Below are 19,474 nucleotides of genomic sequence, written 5' to 3' on the forward strand. Positions count from 1 at the left end.
CAACATTCAAGTTCCATCCAAGTGTGGCGGATGCTAACATTCACAATCCTATCCAGATACGGCGCAGGCTAATGTTCTCAATTCTAAGTGTGGCACATGCTAACATTCAAGTTCCATCTAGGTGTGGCAGATACCAACATCCACAATCCTACCTAGATACGGCGCAGGCTAATGTTCACAATTCTAAGTGTGGGATATGCCAACTTTCGAGTTCCATCTAGGTGTGGCAGATGCTAACATTCACAATCCTATCTAGATGTGGCGCAGGCTAATGTTTTCGATTCTAAATGTGGCACATGGTAACATTCATGTTCCATCTAGATGTGGGAGATGCCAACATTCTCAATTCCTTTTAAGTGTTGCGCTTGGTAATCTTCATAATTCCATCTAAGTGTGGCACATGCTAACATTGACAGTTCCATCTAAGTGTGTCATGGGCTAGCCTTCATACTTCCATCTAAGTGTAGCGCCTGCTACCATTCACAATCCTATCTAGATACGGTGCAGGCTAATGTTCTCAATTCTAAGTGTGGCACATGCTAACATTCAAGTTCCATCTAGGTGCGGCAGATGCTAACATTCAATGAAATACGCATCTAAGACAAACAACTACGCAAATAAAACAAGTAATTCCTGTAACAGCGCCTCGATGCCCGCGGGCTGTGTGAGCGCTTTAAAAATGCAAATTAATAATAATAATATTAATAATAATAATAATAATAGTGCCTCTTCACCCTTCTTGTCATCCACCGCTCCAAAACCTCAGCCCAGCTTAATGTGCATCACGGCGCCACGAAAGCCCTGCTTCTTTTCCGCCTCAGCCCTGGTGAAAGCGGGTCCCAGAGAGGACCTTGACTCTTTCGTATCCAGACACATTCGAGACAGGCATCCCTTCCCAGCCCAGGTTCACGGGATGCTGTGAGTCACAGGCAACCTTTCTCCCTCCGTCTTTATTGTCAACCGTGCATGCGTGAGCCTCGATCCCGCTCGCGCATGCGTACATTAGCGTATTCACTACGCAACATCCCTCCCTTTTCCCTTGAACAATAAACATTACCAAACATTAGAATCAACAGTGTTCTATTCAAATTGCAACTGACAGTGTGCCACTGGTTACGAGGCAGGGTCCATAATAAAGTCTTGGAACCTCTGCGGCGGCTTGCGCCCCGCCCGGCTCGGGTACCTGCGTGCCTCAGCATTGGGCACCTCTGGTGCCCCAGGAGTCTCTGGCGGTCCATCGCTTCTCCGTGGCAATTCTGTGTCATGATCTGGGCCTTGCATGACGGCTTCTTCCGAGTTCGCAGCTCCTATGCGCTTGAAGAACGAGACATTCCTGGTGATTGTCCCTCGTACATTGGCGGCGGTGACCATAGACCCCTTGACGTGTGTCAATCCCAGCGGTTGTGTTTCCTATGGCAGCAACAACTTTCCTTCCGGTCTCCTATTCCGCAGCAGCACGGTGTCTCCCACTGCAATCTCTTTCTCTGGTAATCCTCGCCAAATTGTCTCTCGTTCTGAGCGGCCCTCTCCGTTCGCACATGGTTGTTGTCGATCTCTCCTGGTCGTCGACCTTCAACTTCAGGTAACAGTCCTCTTGGTACCCGTTTGAAAAGGGCCTCTGCAGGTGCGACCCCAGTGGATTGGTGCGGGGTCGTGCGGTATTCTCGGAGGAAGTCAAACAGGTTGCGCCGGAGGTCTTCCCCCCCATTCAGCGATATGCGGAACACTTTGTTGAGAGTTTGCATGAGGCATTCTACTTCTCCATTCGCTCTTGGCCAGAGGGGGATGCCTTTACAATGTTTTATCCCCCTTTCCTCACAATAGCGAACAAATTGCTGTCCTTTGAGCGGTGCTCCGTTGTCTGAGCAGATCTCCAGGGGAAAACCATGTGTGGCAAACATCTTCTCCATGGCTAGGATGGTGTGGTCACTAGCCGTGGATTCAACCAACTCTACCTCCGGATAGCGCGACCAGTGGTCTGTCACTACCAAAAAGTGTATTCCTCGGCCTGTGGACCCGAAGTCAGCATGCACCGTCCCCCATGGGCAGTCACTCCTCTCCATGGCCTGAATGGGCGGCCCCCTCTCGGCGGGACGGGATGCAAGCTCTCACAAATTCTTCAACCCTGCTTTCCAGATCCGGAAACCAGACCTTCAATCTAAGACGTGCTTTCATTTTAGCCATCCCCTGGTGACCTTTGTGGGCGAGCTGCAGGACTACTGTCTACCAGTGTTCTTGGAATCACGATCCGGTGGCCTCTCAGCAGGAGACTGTCTTCTGCTACTGACAGCTCATGGCGCGCCTTCCAGAGCGCTTGCAGGTCTTTTTGCGCCCCCACGTTCCTACGGGAGTTGTTTAGGAGGACCTCACGCCACTCCCCACTGGCCACCGCTTCTTTTATCCTCAGGAATGCTTCATCTGTGTTGGATTCGTCTGCGATCTCCTGGCGCGCTAGGGCAACAGGCAATGCCAATTCCACCACCAGGTGTATAGCCTGCATACAGTCTGCCACCTCCTGTGAGTCCCTGGGTCGTCCAGTACCCGGATGGCGGGGTAAGTAGTCCGCCGGGTTGTGTGACCCTGGGCGGTAGAGCAGCCTGACCCCATATTCCATGAGCGAAAGCATCCATCTTTCTATGCGAGGTGGTGGTTTGGACGAGGTTCCTGACAAAACTGGGATGAGAGGCTTGTGATCTGTCACAACGACAACTGGCTTCCCTAGAATGTAGATCCGAAAGTGTTTGCACCCCCACAATATGGCCAAGGCCTCACGCTCAATCTGTGAATATCTCCTCTCTGTGTCGGTGAGAGCTTTGCTAGCGTAGGCGATGGGTCGCATGGTACCCTGATGGTCTGCCTGCATGAGGACAGCTCCTAGCCCTACCGGGCTGGCATTGACCACGATCTCTGACTCGCGGTCCTGGTTGAAATAGGCCATGGTCTCTTGTCCCGATAGGGCATTCTTGATGGCCATGAACGCCCTCTGTTCTTTAACCGTCCAGGTCCACACTACATTGTTTCTGGTAAGTGCCCTCAGGGGTTCTGACAAGGAGGCTAGGTCACAAATAAATTGTCCACAATAGTTGACCATCCCCAGGAAGCTTCTAATTTCTGCTGGGGACGCTGGCAGGGCTGCTTCTTGAATATCTTTCACTTTCTCGGGATCTGGGGAGATGACCCAGAGTGGAATATGAATCCAAAAAATTACAGCTTGTCCTTCAAGAACTCGCACTTTTCTTTGTGCAGGGTGAGACCGAGGCTGCGAAGTCTCTCGAGGGTGTTTTCTAGGTGCTTTAGATGTTCAGCCTCTGATCGTGCAAAGACCAGGATATCGTTCGACATATTGATTACCCCCTTGAGGCTTAGTTATTTTTAAAGCAGGAGACAACATGGGAGAATGCATCAAGACAAAGACAAAAAGAAAACATGCTTAAAAGTTGTGGGTGAAGGAATATAGGCGGCAGGGATCAGGCAGAAGGATGCCCGCAAACCCAGCGCAGGTTACATAGATGACAGGTCTCACTCTCACGGACCTGAGAATAAAAGAATGACATGCATCTTGCACACGGACATGGAAAAGACAAGTATAGGCAATGCTGCAGGGCCTCCCAAAGCAAGGCAGGGTAACCGGTGCCCCATGGCTGCCTAGCCAGGGGTGAGGGGGAGCAGCAGCCCAACAAATGGGCCAGCATTCACCCTCTCCCCCACAATACTACAAAGGCAAGCGCAGCCTCTGTACCAGGAAACACAGAGGGAGGGGCAAGGTATTAATCAACACCCTGCCCTCCACCACACAGATATGCAAAACATTAGGGCCCACCAAAGGCAGGAAGTGGGCGGGGGAGCCAGGCTGAGGCACCATAAGGGCAATTAGCTGTCAGCAGAGGCTGGCCAGGGGGCTGGCACCACAGCCCCCACCACACAGAATGACCCATGGGACAGCCCCTGGGTCCTATATAAGGGCGGCGACAGCCAAAAACAAATCAGTTTGTGGACCCTGCAAGGGGACCCAAACCAAAGAGTACTCTGTGCACTCAGAGTCTCTTCTTCTTTTTCAAGTTTGCTGTGAACTCAGAATCTTCATTTGCTTAGCACACCTCTCTGGGCCCCCCTTACACAAAGTTTGCTGCAATTCTGGCATCTTTCTCTGTTTCATGAACATAGTCCTATTCAAATCATGAGGAAATCCAGCCCAGTGAGGAACAAGAACTGGCGGTCTCGAAGAATGAAGGAAGGCCGGCTGGACGCAGACAGCTCACGTGGAGCCCCTCCAAGGCTCTGCTGCAAGCCGAAGGGCAGGATTTGAGGGAGAAAAGTAAACAAAGCAGCCCGGCGCAGGCATCGTTCGCTTTCATCTTTCAAGTAAGTGAGCCCCTGCGCCATGGTTGCGTGGCTCAGTTTTGAGAGCAGCGGACTATTAATCCAGCTCATTTACCTCGCACAGAGTGCGATTCTGACCCTGGGCCAACTAAGCCCCTCATCCTTCCGAGATCGTTAAAATGAGTACCAATTTCATTGGGTAATAACGATCGTGCCGATCAAAGCACTTAGAAGTCCAACCCAGGACATGAAGCGATATATAAATAATTACAGGCCAATAAGCAGTTGTCATTATATTGTAAGCGTTTGCTAAGCCATTTTTCAGACAACAAAGATTATCGTGCAATAGATAACAATACAAAAAAGGTAGCAGGCGCCCCTCTCTCGAAAGAACAAGGCATGATAACCTGTTCAGTGGTTATTAACCACATTGAGAGTTCGCAGCCATTGCTTTTTGCTCACTGTACCTTCACATATGGGAAATATCCATTTGCATATCAGTCTTTGTCCCGCCCACAAGTGCAGTCCAGCACCGAAATGCTATGGCAATTCCTCTCTGAACAAGAGTACCATCAGCAACCCCATACATGTGTTTCAGCCTTGTTGGGCATCATCAGTGAGGTGAAACTGAGCCTCTCTAAGCACAGTGAGCAGGGAGTCCACGTCTGGTTGCCCCCAGGTAACCTAGGGTGACCAACCCCAAGTTCCTTTCAACAATACAAAAAAGGACGCAGGCGGCCCTCTCTCGAAAGAACAAGGCATGATAACCTGTTCAGTGGTTATTAACCACATTGAGAGTTCGCAGCCCTTGTTCTATCGAGAGAGGGGCACCCGCTACCTTTGCAAACCAAATTTCAAGGAACCTGGGATTGGTAACCCTAGGTCTCCTGGGGGCAACCAGACGTGGTCTCCCTCTCACTGTGCTTAGAGAGGCATTAGCTTCACCTCACTGATGATCCCCAACAAGGGTGAAACACGTGTATGGGGTTGCTGGTGGTACTCTCGTTCAGGTTGGAATTGCCATTGCATTTCGGTGCTGGACTGCCCCTGGGCAGGACAAAGACTGATATGCAAATGGGTATTTCTCAGCTGTGAAAGGCACAGTGAGTAAAAGCAGTGGCTGCGAACTCTCAAGTGGTTAATAACCACTGAACAGGTTATCAAGCCTTGTTCTATCGAGAGAGGGGCGCCCGCTACCTTTGCAAACCAATAGATAACAATACAATTTAAAATAAGCGAAAAATACAAATATTTGCAGGGGTATGTCAGTCATGCACATGACAGGGGCTGACAAATGTTTAGATTAAAGCATAAATCTCGAACCTGCCCGAATGCCTATACCAGCCCATTGTTGCACTGAGCAAAATACAAACTGGGCCTCATTCCGCTGTTAGTGCCATGACTACCTCCAATACCGGCACCGAGTCTGCCCTCGTTCAATGGGGATTCACCGGTCTATTCCAACCTTTGCGGGACCGGTAAATCCCCATTGAAAAAGCCATTCCCCATTCCCATTTCAGCCCCCATAGGGCTCAATGGGTAGGGGTAAGGTGCTAATAACGGTACCGCAAATTTCAGTACCGTTATTATCTCTAAAGACCCTTAATGGGCCCCGTCCATAACGCCTGGTAAAACCAGGTGTTAAGGAAGGGACCCGCTAGAGGACCTCGGAATAGGGCACAAAGGGATTACTGGCACCAATGTCCTTAACGGTGCCCGGAATCCCTTTGCGCCCACCTCGTAATGAGGCCCACTCTCATTACTCCGGGAAAGAATTTTAACAGCCCTCAGGGCAAACTGTTTAAGTTATAAAAGGTCACAACATCAGGCAGTTTCACAAAACAGGTGACAACAAATTCACATAGCCTGGCCAACTGATGGTCTCTGGGCAAGGGCACATTTTTCACCCCACAGTCAAAACAGCACACATATGGAAGTAAAGCGCACAGCCCCACCGAGCACAGATAGGTTTATCCACAAACATGTTGAGCGCCCCATATTGAAACACAAGCACCGAAACAAGCATACCAAGGGTGCACCAGTTAGGGACTGAGGGGAAACATTTACCCACGTCTCCCAGAAATATAAACACAGAGGAAAGCTCCAAATCACATGCCGTACCCCAGAGCACCTAAGCAAGTCAGAGACAAACGCAATGAATATTGCCCACAACAACCACCCCCACCCCATTTTTCCGGCTGGGTACATAAGTGCTAAATGCTTACCATCATCTGGGCACCACCGGCCAATAGCTTGCCAAGGAGTGCTAGTTGGACCACACGCTGGCTGACCACAGAGCCAACCGGTAGGGCAACAAACCAAAATAGTCAGCCTGTTTGTTATTAGGAAAGATTAACAACAAACAGTCATCATTGTAGTGCACAAACCCATTCCGGGGGCGTGGGCACCACCAGCTACACTGTGCCCATTTGAGCAATATCTGAAACACAACCAGTGCCAGAAACACAAACCTTCAATAAGAAAACGCCTGGGTGTTCCCCAATAACTAACAGTTAGACCAGGGGTTGATCCGTAACAGCATGCAAGTGCCAAGCCACACCACAGACAAAGGAAACCTAAAATGACAGAGAAAGGGCAAATTGGTTAGTCAAACCAAGAATAATCACACACGGAGCAAGTTTCCTTACACAAGCACTACAAAGCGGGGTAGCCAGCCATGAGACACATTTATATCTACAACCCAGTACCCTGACACAGGGCACAGCAAGGCAGGGAACATGCCACATAGCAAGCTGGGGTAGACCATGGTCTGCTCGCAACTGCCAAAATTACCAAACATGGCAGTTTCTCAAAATGGCAAATTTGACTACAGCAAAGCAGCACGTTAAGACTCAAGACGCCCTCATAACACGGAAAGTTTGAGAGCAGACCAAGGACAGGAGGATACCTTGGACCTCAGGAATGAATTGGGAAACCATACGTACAAAAACCGGCGTAAGCACTTGCAGTTTGTCCACCCGGATAGAGCCTACTGAAGTAGCTTGAAGCCTGGCAGAGCCAACACACAAGCCAAAGCTATCAGCACCAGCCAGCAACAAAGGCATGAAAAGGAGAACCCGTAGAAAGGGATCTCCAACGACAAGCAGCTATCCAAAGGGGAGCTTGCCAAATATTTCTGTGTACGCAGAATAAACCAGAACCCTGAAATGGGGTTCAAATCAACGCACAACAAGGGTAAAACCTGCACTCAGGGGACCCAGTTGCAACAATACTACTGAGGTAGTGCAAACACAGAATCCTGAAACGGGGTTCAAAACAACGCACAACCAAGGAAAAACTGTTTTCCCATGGGACCCAGTTGCAACAACACTACTGATGTAGTGCAGCAGAACCAGACCACAGGCCCGAAAGGAGGCAACGGAAATACTACAAAAATGTACGGAAGCATTCAGGACATCGGGGGCTAGCGGCAAGGAGCCAGGTGAAGAAGGGGCGGTGACACCAAAGTCACCACTGCAAGGTAAGTAAGAGAAAACCCCAACAGGGCACCAGAAGACACATGATCGCACACACCCACCGCTGGTCACCCAACCAGCCAAAGTCCCAAAGAGACACACACGATGCAGGCAGACGAATAGCGAGCCAGCCATATAAACAGTTTAAAAAGCTGAAACAAACAGCTAAAACAGGACAGATAACTAAACAGTCAGGTAACACAATAAACAGATCGTTTTACAGTTCACAACCCGCACTAAACGGTGGGTTCAGAGCCCAGCCCAGGCCATACCAAACACAGCCGAAACAGTCTCCACAAATTAAAAGATCTATCCACCTCATAAGGCTAAACCCGCACAGAAAGACAGAGCAGGGCCTGTTAGCACAACCATCAGAGCCCTCCCTTTAACACCGGCCCGAGGGCGCTAGAGGGCCAACCAAGATGGCCGCTCTCACCTGAGCTCCCGCTCTGCCCGCAATAAATCCTGCTGAATCCTGCGGTTCCCGGCTACATATTGGAGGATAGAGGGCTTCTCCCTGTTTCTGTTCGCTCCGAACATTCCTCGGCGAAATCTGGGCGAAAATCGACCAGCCCAAGACCCCACATCACTACATCGGCGTGGAAGCCGAGGCATGCCCGAGCGCCGGGCGGACGCCGGGGGGCGGAGCACGGCTTAGCGGAGGCCGCGAAGCGACCATCCCTTCCTTCGGAATCCTTCATCCACGAGCGCCGGCGGCCCTCGGAGGGTGCCGCCGCCCCCCCCAGTGCGGGTCCGGCCCCATCGCCTGCTGGCGCAGCGCCGGAGCCCCGGATACAAGGCCGGAGCCTAGGCTGATGGGGCCGCCGGAGGTCCGGCGTGCGACCGGGTGCCGCCCATCCTTCCCGAGACCACCTCGCCAGCGCCACTCAGCGATCCAGAGGGGCCCCCCCTCCTCCAGACTGCAACATACCAGCGTGGGTGACCTCCCCCGCGGCTACCGTGCCAGGCCACACCGATCCGAGAGGCGACGACACGAGCGGTAGAGGTCGAGACACCCGTCTGAAGCACCAAGACCTGAGGTACGTGCCGAAGATCTCCGTTTGCCACGAAAATACCTTGCTACACCCCCAAAACGTGGTCCCCGGCACGACTGACCGCTAGTGGCGACGACCCTGAAGGCTGGGCTCCCCCCGGGTCCACGGCGAAGTCCACAGGACACCGAGGCCCGGTCCAAGCTCCTAGAGCCACCTTGCCCCAAACCTCCTGACACTATACTGGTGGTCCACCAGCCCAACGCCACCTAACCGCCACCGACCCTCTTTGCTTGGAAGGCTCACATACATCAACCAAGATGGGCAAGGTAGACAAACTACAAAAGAAGCTAACATTTGACAGCAACACGGCACCCAAAACCCCAAACCCACAACAAGAAGATGACCCACCACCATGCAGCTCTAGTCAACCAGTATCCGAAAGTTATCCGATGGAAATAAAAGAACTACTTTTAGATCTAAAAGCAGGCATAGGGAGTCTAGACAATAAGCTGGACAGTCTATCCTCAAAAGTCGATCTGATGCAACATCGCCTAGACACACACACAGAACGACTAAATGACGTTGAACAGAGGATATCAAACCTCGATGACGGTGCCGCATCCCTCTCCAACAAAGTCACGCGACTTGAACACCAAATGGCCGCAACAATGGCCAAATGCGAGGACCTGGAGGGTCGCTCTAGGCGAAACAACATCCGTATTGTAGGGATTAGGGAGAGCGTCACCCCAAGGAAGATGGAGGACTTCGTGGAGTCTATGTGCCTCTCCCTCTTCGACCGAGACTCCTTCTCGCAAATGTTCATGATAGAGAGAGCCCACAGGGCCCCGTCCTCCAGACCAGCCCCAGGCGCACCTCCCAGAGTCATCATAGCAAGGCTGCTCAACTTCAGAGATCGTGACACCATCCTGAGACTTGCAAGGGAGAAAGGCGATTTACACCACGACGGAGACAGAGTTCATATCTATCCCGATTTCTCGTCGACAGTACAGACCCAGAGAAGAGCCTTCTCTAGCGCCAAACAAAGACTCCGAGAGGCGAAACTCGTATACTCTATGATGTTTCCTGCACGCCTCAGGGTACAACATAATGAGCAGACTCACTTCTTTAATTCTCCTGAGGAAGTACATCTATTTCTGGACCGTAATGGTTGCCCAGCTCACGACCCTCAACGACCCCGCGCACGGAGAGAGAGGGTCCCCAGGAATCCTCCGTAAAACCCGGGCTAAGCCCCGAAACACACACAAACTGCCGGAACACGCTCACGATCCATTAAACTATAGGGCAGAAGTCTTGGAGAGGCCCCAAGCGCCCCGAGCACAGCATCTGTTCCCTCGCTCAGGCTGGGGGGGATCCCGTCGGACATGTTGGGGGTTGTCCGCGAAATGGGATTAGTTTTAAGGACTGTTCGATTGTTTACCGTTCTTTGTTCAGGGATGGACTAACAACCACCCTCCTGGCGCTGCCAAAACTTGTTACGTGCGAATTTCTCACGTTGAAAAGCCTGCACCCTTCCAAGATGCCTCCCCTCAGTCTCACGCCCCACTCTCTACTCCCAGTCGCCAAGCGCCATGCCCCATGTGTTATATCACGGCACGCTCCAAGCCTACCTTGGCACATACAAGGTACATCAACCACAGGACCAAGGCGTTCCCAACACAATTTCAAACTTTCTTTTACTCTCAACATTCAAGATTGTAACATGGAATATAAGGGGAGGTAACATCCCATCCAAAACCCGCAAAATCCTGCAATACCTAAGGAGGCATGAAATTGACGTGGCAATGTTACAGGAAACCCACCTGACACCCGAGAAAGAACGCACATGGGCCAAGTCGTGGGGATGCCATAGATACTATTCGTCATACTCCTCCTATTCTAGAGGAGTGGCCATTCTGGTACACAGAAGAACCAACTTCCGTCTAACACACGTGGCAAAAGACTCCATAGGAAGATCCGTCCTAGTCAAAGGCATAATAGCAGGCAAGGCGATAACCTTCATTAACTCCTACGCCCCCAATATAGATGGTCCAGACAACTTTGGCTGGGTAATGTCGCAGCTCTCCTCACTCGAGCACTCCACGGTGGTTTGGGGTGGCGACATGAACACTGTCATAGACCCGACCAAGGACAGATCACACTCCTCGTCGCAACAGATCTCTAAAGCCAGCCTGCAAATAACAGAAATCTGCCGAGCCTTTGACCTAAAAGACGCCTGGAGAACGGTTAACGGAGATCTGAGGGACTACACCTTCCACTCAGCAGTCCACAATACCAGCTCTCGCATCGATTACTTATTCTCATCCAGAACAGGCCCCCTGCAGCCCGGTCCCTGTCACATCTTGCCACGGACTCTATCAGACCATTCTCCATTAGTCCTTTGTCTCCTCCCTTCCCAATCTACTCCCAGGCTACAGAATTGGCGCTTCAAGACGGGCTCCATGCTGGACACGGTCTTCGCAGCTGAACTAAAGGAGGAGATTGAGATCTTTCTAGAAGCCAACACTGGGTCGGTATCTTCTGCCGGCGTGCTGTGGGAGTCCCTGAAATGCTTCGTAAGAGGCGTATGCCAGGCCAAGGAGAATGGCATCATCAAACTCATAAGACGTGAACTGACAACCTGCGAGAGCCACATCAAAGACCTCGAATGCCAAACCACAGACTCGAACGAACCAAAGAAGAAAACCACCCTGAAAGAGGAACTGCTGAGGTTTCACGCACTCGCCGAGCGCAAACTGAAATTTCTCCACCGCAGCGCAGTAATCAGACAATATGGCGAGGGGCAAAAACCTGGAGCTCTCCTGGCAAGGTTGGTGAGAGCTGACCACACACCGACGCCTATTACAGAAATCCGCAGTCAACAGGGAAGAACATTAACCACAGATGTCGACATGGCAGAAGAATTTGGACGCTTCTATCAAAAGCCAATGTGATTCTCCTGCTCAAAATGGACAAGCCGCCAGATGAATGTGCTTCCTACCGCCCCATCTCCCTCTTGAATTTAGATAACAAAATTCTAGCAAAAATCCTAACGAATAGACTGATGCCGCTAATGCCCGCTCTAGTTCTTGCCGACCAGGCGGGGTTCATACCAGGCCGCAATACCACATTCGGCATCAGGAGACTGTTTGGGGTGATGGGAGCACTGGACCCAGCCCAACAGGCCGTCGCCCTCCTGCTTGACGCTGAAAAAGCATTCGACTCGGTGGAATGGCCATTCCTATTCTCAGTACTCGCAAGGATGGGCCTGGGGGCTCGATTCATTAAACTAGTTTCACTACTATACACTAAACCTACAGCCAACATAATAGTCGGCACAGCCAGATCGTCCACCATCAACCTGCAACGAGGCACCAGGCAAGGCTGCCCACTGTCAGCTCTACTATTCGCCCTGGTAATGGAACCCCTTGCCTCCAATTTACGCGAGCATAGTCAACACCGAGGTCTGGTCATAGGCCCGCACAGACTCATCATCTCACTGTACGCGGATGACGTGGTTCTTTACATAAGAAACCCAGTAGATAACCTGAACACTATCATGCGCGAAGTGATCAAATTCGGGGCAGCATCTGGCCTCAAAATTAATCAAACAAAATCAATTATCTTCCCACTCACCCCTGCGACCCAGCCATTTAAAGATGACTTCCACCTCACCTGGAAAATATCCAAAGTACGTTACCTGGGCATTCAAATGTCGCTAAATCAGCAAGAAGTATTCCAGGACAATTACGAAGTGGTCTTCAAGTCCCTGACAGAAAAGGTGGCCCGTTGGAAAACCTTACCCCTAACGCTATGGGGTAGAGCCTCTCTTGTCAAGATGGTGATTCTACCAAAACTTCTGTATCTCTTCACTAACATTCCCATCCTACTTCCACAACTCTTCCTGAAAAAACTAAGGAGTCTGGTCCTGGAATTGCTGTGGGCCGGCAAACCCGCCAGAGTGGCTCACTCCACGCTAACCCTCCCAGTAACAAAAGGCGGCCTGGCGCTCCCCGATTTGGAGAAATACTACTGGGCGGCCCAGGCACAATTTCTCAGCCACTGGTACGCCACAAACCCTGTCCGACCACACGTGCAAGTTGAGAGAGCCCTTGCCTCGCCGAACCTACTGAGAGCCTTCGTCTTCGGGAACATACCGGTCCCCAACGATACGATGAATGTAATCCTAATAACGTACAAGATATGGAAGCTTTTGGCGCAAAAATACAATATCGACACAAGATATTCTCCACTCCTACCGGCAAGATTCATACCTGGGATCTCGTTGACGTCCGAAAAAGTTTATCTCCAATGGCTAGAGAAACTCCAAATCAGAAACCTTGGGGACCTCTTCACAGATGACGGTTTCCTAACTCCCGTTCAAGTGAGGGAAAAAGGCGGCATGACCTCGCTAGACATCTTTCTCTATTTCAGGGTACGCCACACGCTGCGAGCAATCCTACCTTCCTTTCCGCAGCAACCCCAAACATGGCAGCTCTTGCACTCAGCAATTCAGTCTCAAGGGGAGGGGAGACCTCTCTCACAGATCTACAGAACCATAACTACAGACTCGTCTTCCACAGTATCCCGTACCAAATCCAGATGGGAGAAGGCCCTAAATTTAACTTTCTCCGACACCGATTGGTCCTTCATCCTTAGACAGACCCAGAGGATTGCCCTCAATACCCGCCTCAAGTTAATCCACTTTAACTACCTGCATCAAACGTACTTTACACCTGCCAAAGCAAAAATGCAGCATCCAGACTCCTCCTTCGGATGTGAGAGGTGTGGTTTGACTTCAGCAGACTTCCTACATCTGGCTTGGGACTGCCCTAAGTTGGCCCCATTCTGGTCTCAGGTGTTGGAAATCACGAGTAAGATAATCGGTGAACCGATTCTCCCAGCCAACACCGCAGCTCTGCTGGGCATGACCAGACTGCTGAAGGCCCCTACGCGAAAGTTAGCGGGCATTCTTCTGACTCTGGCCCGTAGAAGAGTCGCCATAGCATGGTGCCGCGGTCCGCTCCCAACTGTCACCGCATGGCGTAGAGACATACTATATTGTCAAGATGTCGAAACTGATTTCATTAAGTTGCTACCACAGCACGCACGCCCACCTGACATCTGGGGACCCTTGGTAACTTTTTTGATGAATGAGTCGGCGGGGGCTCCGGCCTCCCCGACCCTCACTCAGTAAAACAGTATCTGTTTCGGACGCATATTCATGGTTTTGGTGCAGTACATAACATATAAGAGTCAGGAGGCGTGGGGGGGTGGGGGGGGAGGGCGGGGAGGTCTTGGCTAGGCTAATTCCACCCTAATGTGGGTGAGAAGTTGTTTGTTGTTTGGAAAATAATAAAAATAAATATGTTTAAAAAAAAAAAAAAACACCGGCCCGAGCCGGCCACGCAATTTCAAAAACCCGGCTGGGTCAACCCTCAGCCTCGACCCCTCACAAGGGCAAAAAAAACAGCGCCACAGCTCAGGGGCAATAATAAATACACATAACCAAAGTGAGAGCTGAAGGATTACAACAAACCCAGAAACCAAGGCACCAACAAACGAGAAGTGTTCCAGACCATCAGGACCACACGCAACATGCAGGTAGTACACAAACGGATGACCAGCTTCCCCAGCGGTTCGTGGCGGCCAAGGCAGGAGAAGAAACAACATCAACACAGATAACAGGACCAACAAACACAAACGAGAGGCCAGAATAAAAGCCCAGGCTTGCCGCCAGGCCAGCCCGGGTAACAGATAGAGGATATATTTCCAAAACATAGTCAACACCTTCTAAAACGGTACAGCTAGCAGACAGCGCAGCGAATAGAGCGCTCACTTTGACATCAGGGCTGAACCTGCTGACGCAGTTTCGAACCCCGGCAGGGCGGAACCCTGCCTTTTCATTCCCTCCAAGGTCGAGAAATGAGCCCACACACCGTGGGAAATTAGCAGCGCTCAGATGCCTGAGGGTCCATAGCGCCAGATAATAACCAGGTTACTCACCGTAGTGACGACCTTACTCCTAGTCCATAATCCCCTTTCCTCCATACTTATGGGACATCTCTCCGTCCTGTGGGACGGGACCGGAGCACTTTGTAAAAAGCATCCAAAAATGTTTTTCAAAAATGTGTCCTTCCTCTCTTTCTTGCGCGGGGCCTGGCAGTCCTTTTCTATCGCCAGGTCAGAGACCTATTAGCAATAACAGAGGAACCTTATTAGAGGGGACGGCGGGCGGGTGCATGGAGGAAAGGGGACTATGGACTAGGAGTAAGGTGGTCACTACCGTGAGTAACCTGGTTATACTCCTACGTCCCGTCCCCTTTCCTCCATACTTATGGGAGATTCCCAAGCTCTCCTAACAGGAACTACGGGTGGATGATAATACCCCTTACTGAAAAAGGTTCTTCAGCACAGCCTGACCAAACTGAGCATTAGCTCTTAAGCTCATGTAAAGACAATAATGCTTACAAAAAGCAGATGGGGAGGCCCAATTAGCTGCCCTAGCGATGGACTCCCAGGGGACATATTTCTGAAGAGCAACCGCAGCAGCCTTGTTCCGCACCAGGTGTGCATGAATACCCTTAGGAGGTTTCAGCTCTTGGACGGTGAAAGACTCCGTAATGCAGGCGGCGATCCACCGAGAAATAGTCTCCTTAGACGCCTGCTTACCCTGAGCGTTACCAAAAGTCACAAACAGTTGAGAAGAACTCCTAAGCTCGAAGGTTCTGTTCAGATAGAACTTAAGAGCCCTTCTGACATCGAGACAATGCAGAAACCTTTCTGCCTCTGAGGTAGGGTTTGGAAAAAAAACTGTAGGACTACCTTATCCTTGTGAAAGACCAAAAAGGGATGCTCCACCGACAAGGCCTGGAGCTCACTCACCCGCCTCGCTGATGTAACGGCGACCAAAAAGGACACTTTTCAGGATAGGTACTTGCGGTCCACCGTGGCCATTGGTTCAAAAGGCTTATGGCACAACGCCGTCAGGACTACATTTAGATCCCACGGCGGGTGCAGACTACGAATTGGAGGGTAGAGGCGGGTCAAGCCTGCAAAATGCCTCTTAACCACTGGATTACACAGAGAGATTACACAGTAAGAACACTGGTCCGTAGAAAGATAAGAGGAGACCGCTGAAAGGTAAGTTCTGCATGACAGAACGTGAACACCCAACCCTGCTAAGAAGGATACGAAAGACAGCACTGTGTCAATCGTAGCCTCCCTTGGGTCCAACTGCTTTCCCAAACACCAATGACAGAACCTGAGCCATTTACTTCTGTATTGGGATCTAGTCGAGGGTTTCCTGGCTGCCTGGATAATACGCATGTTATCCGCAGACAAGTTAAGATGTTCTAAAGACTTGAACTCAGGCACCATGCCGCTAAACTGAGTGATTGTGGGGAGGGGTGCCACATCTGCTATTCCCACTGATGAAGAAGATCGGGGCTCGCTGGTAACCTGATCAGCGGATACATCGACAGGTGTTGAAGTTCTGAGAACCAAAACCTGGCCGGCCACCACGAGGCTATGAGTAGAAGGGAACAGTTCACCGAGTTCTTCAGCTTCCAAATTGCTCGATGGGCTAGAGGCAGAGGCGGGAAGGCGTAAGCTCTCATGTTGTGCCATGGAATCTCAAGAGCATCCCCCAGAGAGGAGGCTCCCAGTCCCCCTCTGGAGGCATACTGAGGAAGCTTCTTGTTTACTGCCGTAGTGAAGAAGTCCAACTCCGGTGTGCCCCAACGCAAGAAAATCCATGAGAGGACCTCCGCCATCAACTCCCACTCGTAGCTGACCACTGTCTGCCGGGTGGGGGCATCCGCTGTGACATTCAGCTGGCCCGGGATGTGCACTGCAAGCAGCCAAACACCATGAAGCACGGCCCACTCCTAAATCTGGATGGACAGGTCCACGAGGGGGGGAGACTTAGTTCCTCCTTGCTTGTTCATGTAATACATCGACACCACATTGTCCGCATGTATGCGGACCACCTTGTTGGCTATGATCGGTCTGAACGCCCTGAGCGCTAGGAAGATCGCCAGAAGCTCTAAATGATTTATGTGGCGGAGCTTGTCCTGAGGCGACCAGATATCCGAGACCTGAAGAAGATCTAACGTCGCACCCCACCCCAGGCGGGAGGAGTCCGTCGTGATCGTCACCGTACGGGCTGGGTCCTGAAACCCTGCACACACCAACAGGTTGCTGAGAGATGACCACCATTCCAGGTCCACTCTCATGGAAGCCGAAATCATTATCAGCTTGGAATCTGGGTCCAAAGCCTGACGCCAAGAACTCCGAAGAGCCATCTGGGTCCGTCTCATCTTGAGACGAGCAAGAGGAAGAGCCAACACGCATGAGGCCATGAGGCCCAGAAGCCTCTGGAACCACCAGGCCAACATGCTCTCCGACTGCGCAAACATCTGACACGTGGCTAACAGATCCGCCATCCTGTCCCCGGTCAGGTACACTCTGCAGTCGATCGTGTTCCAGCGAAAACCCAAGAAAATCAAGTCCTGCGAGACCGTCATGGAAGATTTCCGCCAGTTCACCGACAGCCCCAGATGGAACAGGAGCTGAAGGAGAGACTGAAGATTGCCCGCTGCTTCCAACGGACAAGGGCTGCATAAGAGCCAGTCGTCCAAATACGGATACACATGGATACCCTGCAGACGAATATAGGCTGCAATCACCGACATCATCTTCGTGAAGACACGCGGCACCGAGCTGAGGCCAAAAGGAAGCACTCGAAACTGGAAGTGCTCCTCTCCCAAAGAGAAAACAGAGATATCTCCTGTGTGGATTCCAAATCAGAATATGCATGTACACATCCTGAAGATCCACCTCGTTGAGCCAATCGCCCATCTGCAAGGAGGACCGTATCTGGCTGGGCGTGATCATCTTGAATTTCTCTTTGGGTAGGAAAAGATTGAACTGGGAAAGGTCTAGGATGCTGGGCAGGCCAGCCTGGTTGGGTTTGGGCACCGTAAACAGCCGGGAGTAGAAGCCCTCCCCTCGTTCCCCGAGGGGAACGGGTTCCACAGCTCTGAGGTCCAGAAGCTTCTGAACCTCAGCTTTGAGGGAGGGCGAGCCCGACGGCTGAAAAGGAGGGTTGAAGGGTGGGGTAGGGGATAGGGGTAAGCAGAAGCCCGCCCGAGCGACTGACAAGACCCATCTGTCTTCGGTGATGGTCTGCCACGCCTCCCAATGAGACGCAATGCGTCCTCCCACCGGGGTCTCGTGCGAGCGCGGAGAACCCTCATTTAGCAGGTTTTTCGGTGGTGTTGCCACCTGAACCCGAGGAGGAGGCTGAGGAGCGGGAGAAAAACCGAGTCTGTTGTTGCCTACGGCGGTTATTCCCCGAAGGAGTATCCACTCTGCGAGACTTCCGGTCGAGGAAGCCCCTAAAGCCAGAGGAGGGTTGGCTTTGGGACAACTGTCTCTGTGTTTTGAAAGGGGTCTTAACGAGGACTGACAAGGACTTAGCTGTCTGAGTACTATCCTTCGTCTTGGTGAGCTCTACATCTGTTGTAGAATGGAAGAGCTCTTTACCATCGAACGGAAGGTCCAACACCTTGTCCTGCACTTATTTTGAGAATTTAGTGACATGCAGCCACGCCTGCCGTGAGGTATCAACCCCCAGCAAAAGGCCCGAGCTGAGGTGTCTACGTGATGAGCTGCAGCCTCCAGGAGATCCTGTGCCAAGACCCTGGCGTCAGATAAACCCCCCTTAAAGTCCTCCAACTTCTCGACCGGGATGAAAACCTCAAACTCCGACAGAGCTTTCCACATCTGCATATTAGCCCCCGCTAACACCAGTTCGGCATTGGCCTGCCTGAGCTGCAAGGCCGAGTTAGCGAAGATTTTCCTCCCGAGGGAGTTGAGGAGCTTGTCCTCCTTTCCCAGAACCTGAGTAGCCGTCATGGAAGAGGATGCTGCAGGCCTGGACTGCAAAGTGGCCGCAGCCACCACTGTACAGGAGGGGGGCGGACAAGACGACAGGGCCACCTCTTCCGAAGAATGTAGCCTGTATCTCGCGTCAATTTTCTTATTGACGAAAAGTCCAGAGTGTGGATTTTCCCAGACCCTGCGGACCTCGGCCAGAACGTCCTTCTGCAATAACAGGCCAGTACGCTCCAAAGGAGACAGGGTGAACACCCCATAAAGCACGGCCTCCTGCGGAGCAGTTGTCTTGGGCACAGGAACATCTAAGAAGCACATCATGTCCAGTACCCGGTCATGAAAATCTCTAATAGAGCGGGGCATGTCCTCGTTGTCCTGATCGCCTTGCGCGCCATCCGACAGGTCAGGATCCTGCTGAGCCGTGTCGGGCTCTGCCTTGTCCTCAGGGGACAATGGGGGCAAAGGCGGAAAAGTCGGGGAAGGCACCGTAGGCAAGAGAGGCGCCAGCGGAACCACAGGAAGAACGGGTGGAGCCGGAGGCACGAGTAGACATATCTCCCTAAAAAGTCCTTTGAAATACTCCCTCATGGGATCGGTACGCATACGTGTTTGAAATTTACCGAAAAAGGCGTCCTCCGGGGACTGTTTTGGAACCTGAGGAGGACTCACATGAGGTGGATCAATCCAGGGAGGTAACGGGGAAGGATGCCACACTGGCCCCTCCACCGACGTATCCACATAAATCAAAGGTGCCGACCCCGCAGGCAATGAAACATTGTGCGGAAG

This window comes from Ambystoma mexicanum, chromosome 1p, assembly GCF_040938575.1.
Source record: "Ambystoma mexicanum isolate Mex_15411 chromosome 1p, UKY_AmexF1_1, whole genome shotgun sequence".
Taxonomy (NCBI): Eukaryota; Metazoa; Chordata; class Amphibia; order Caudata; family Ambystomatidae; genus Ambystoma; species Ambystoma mexicanum.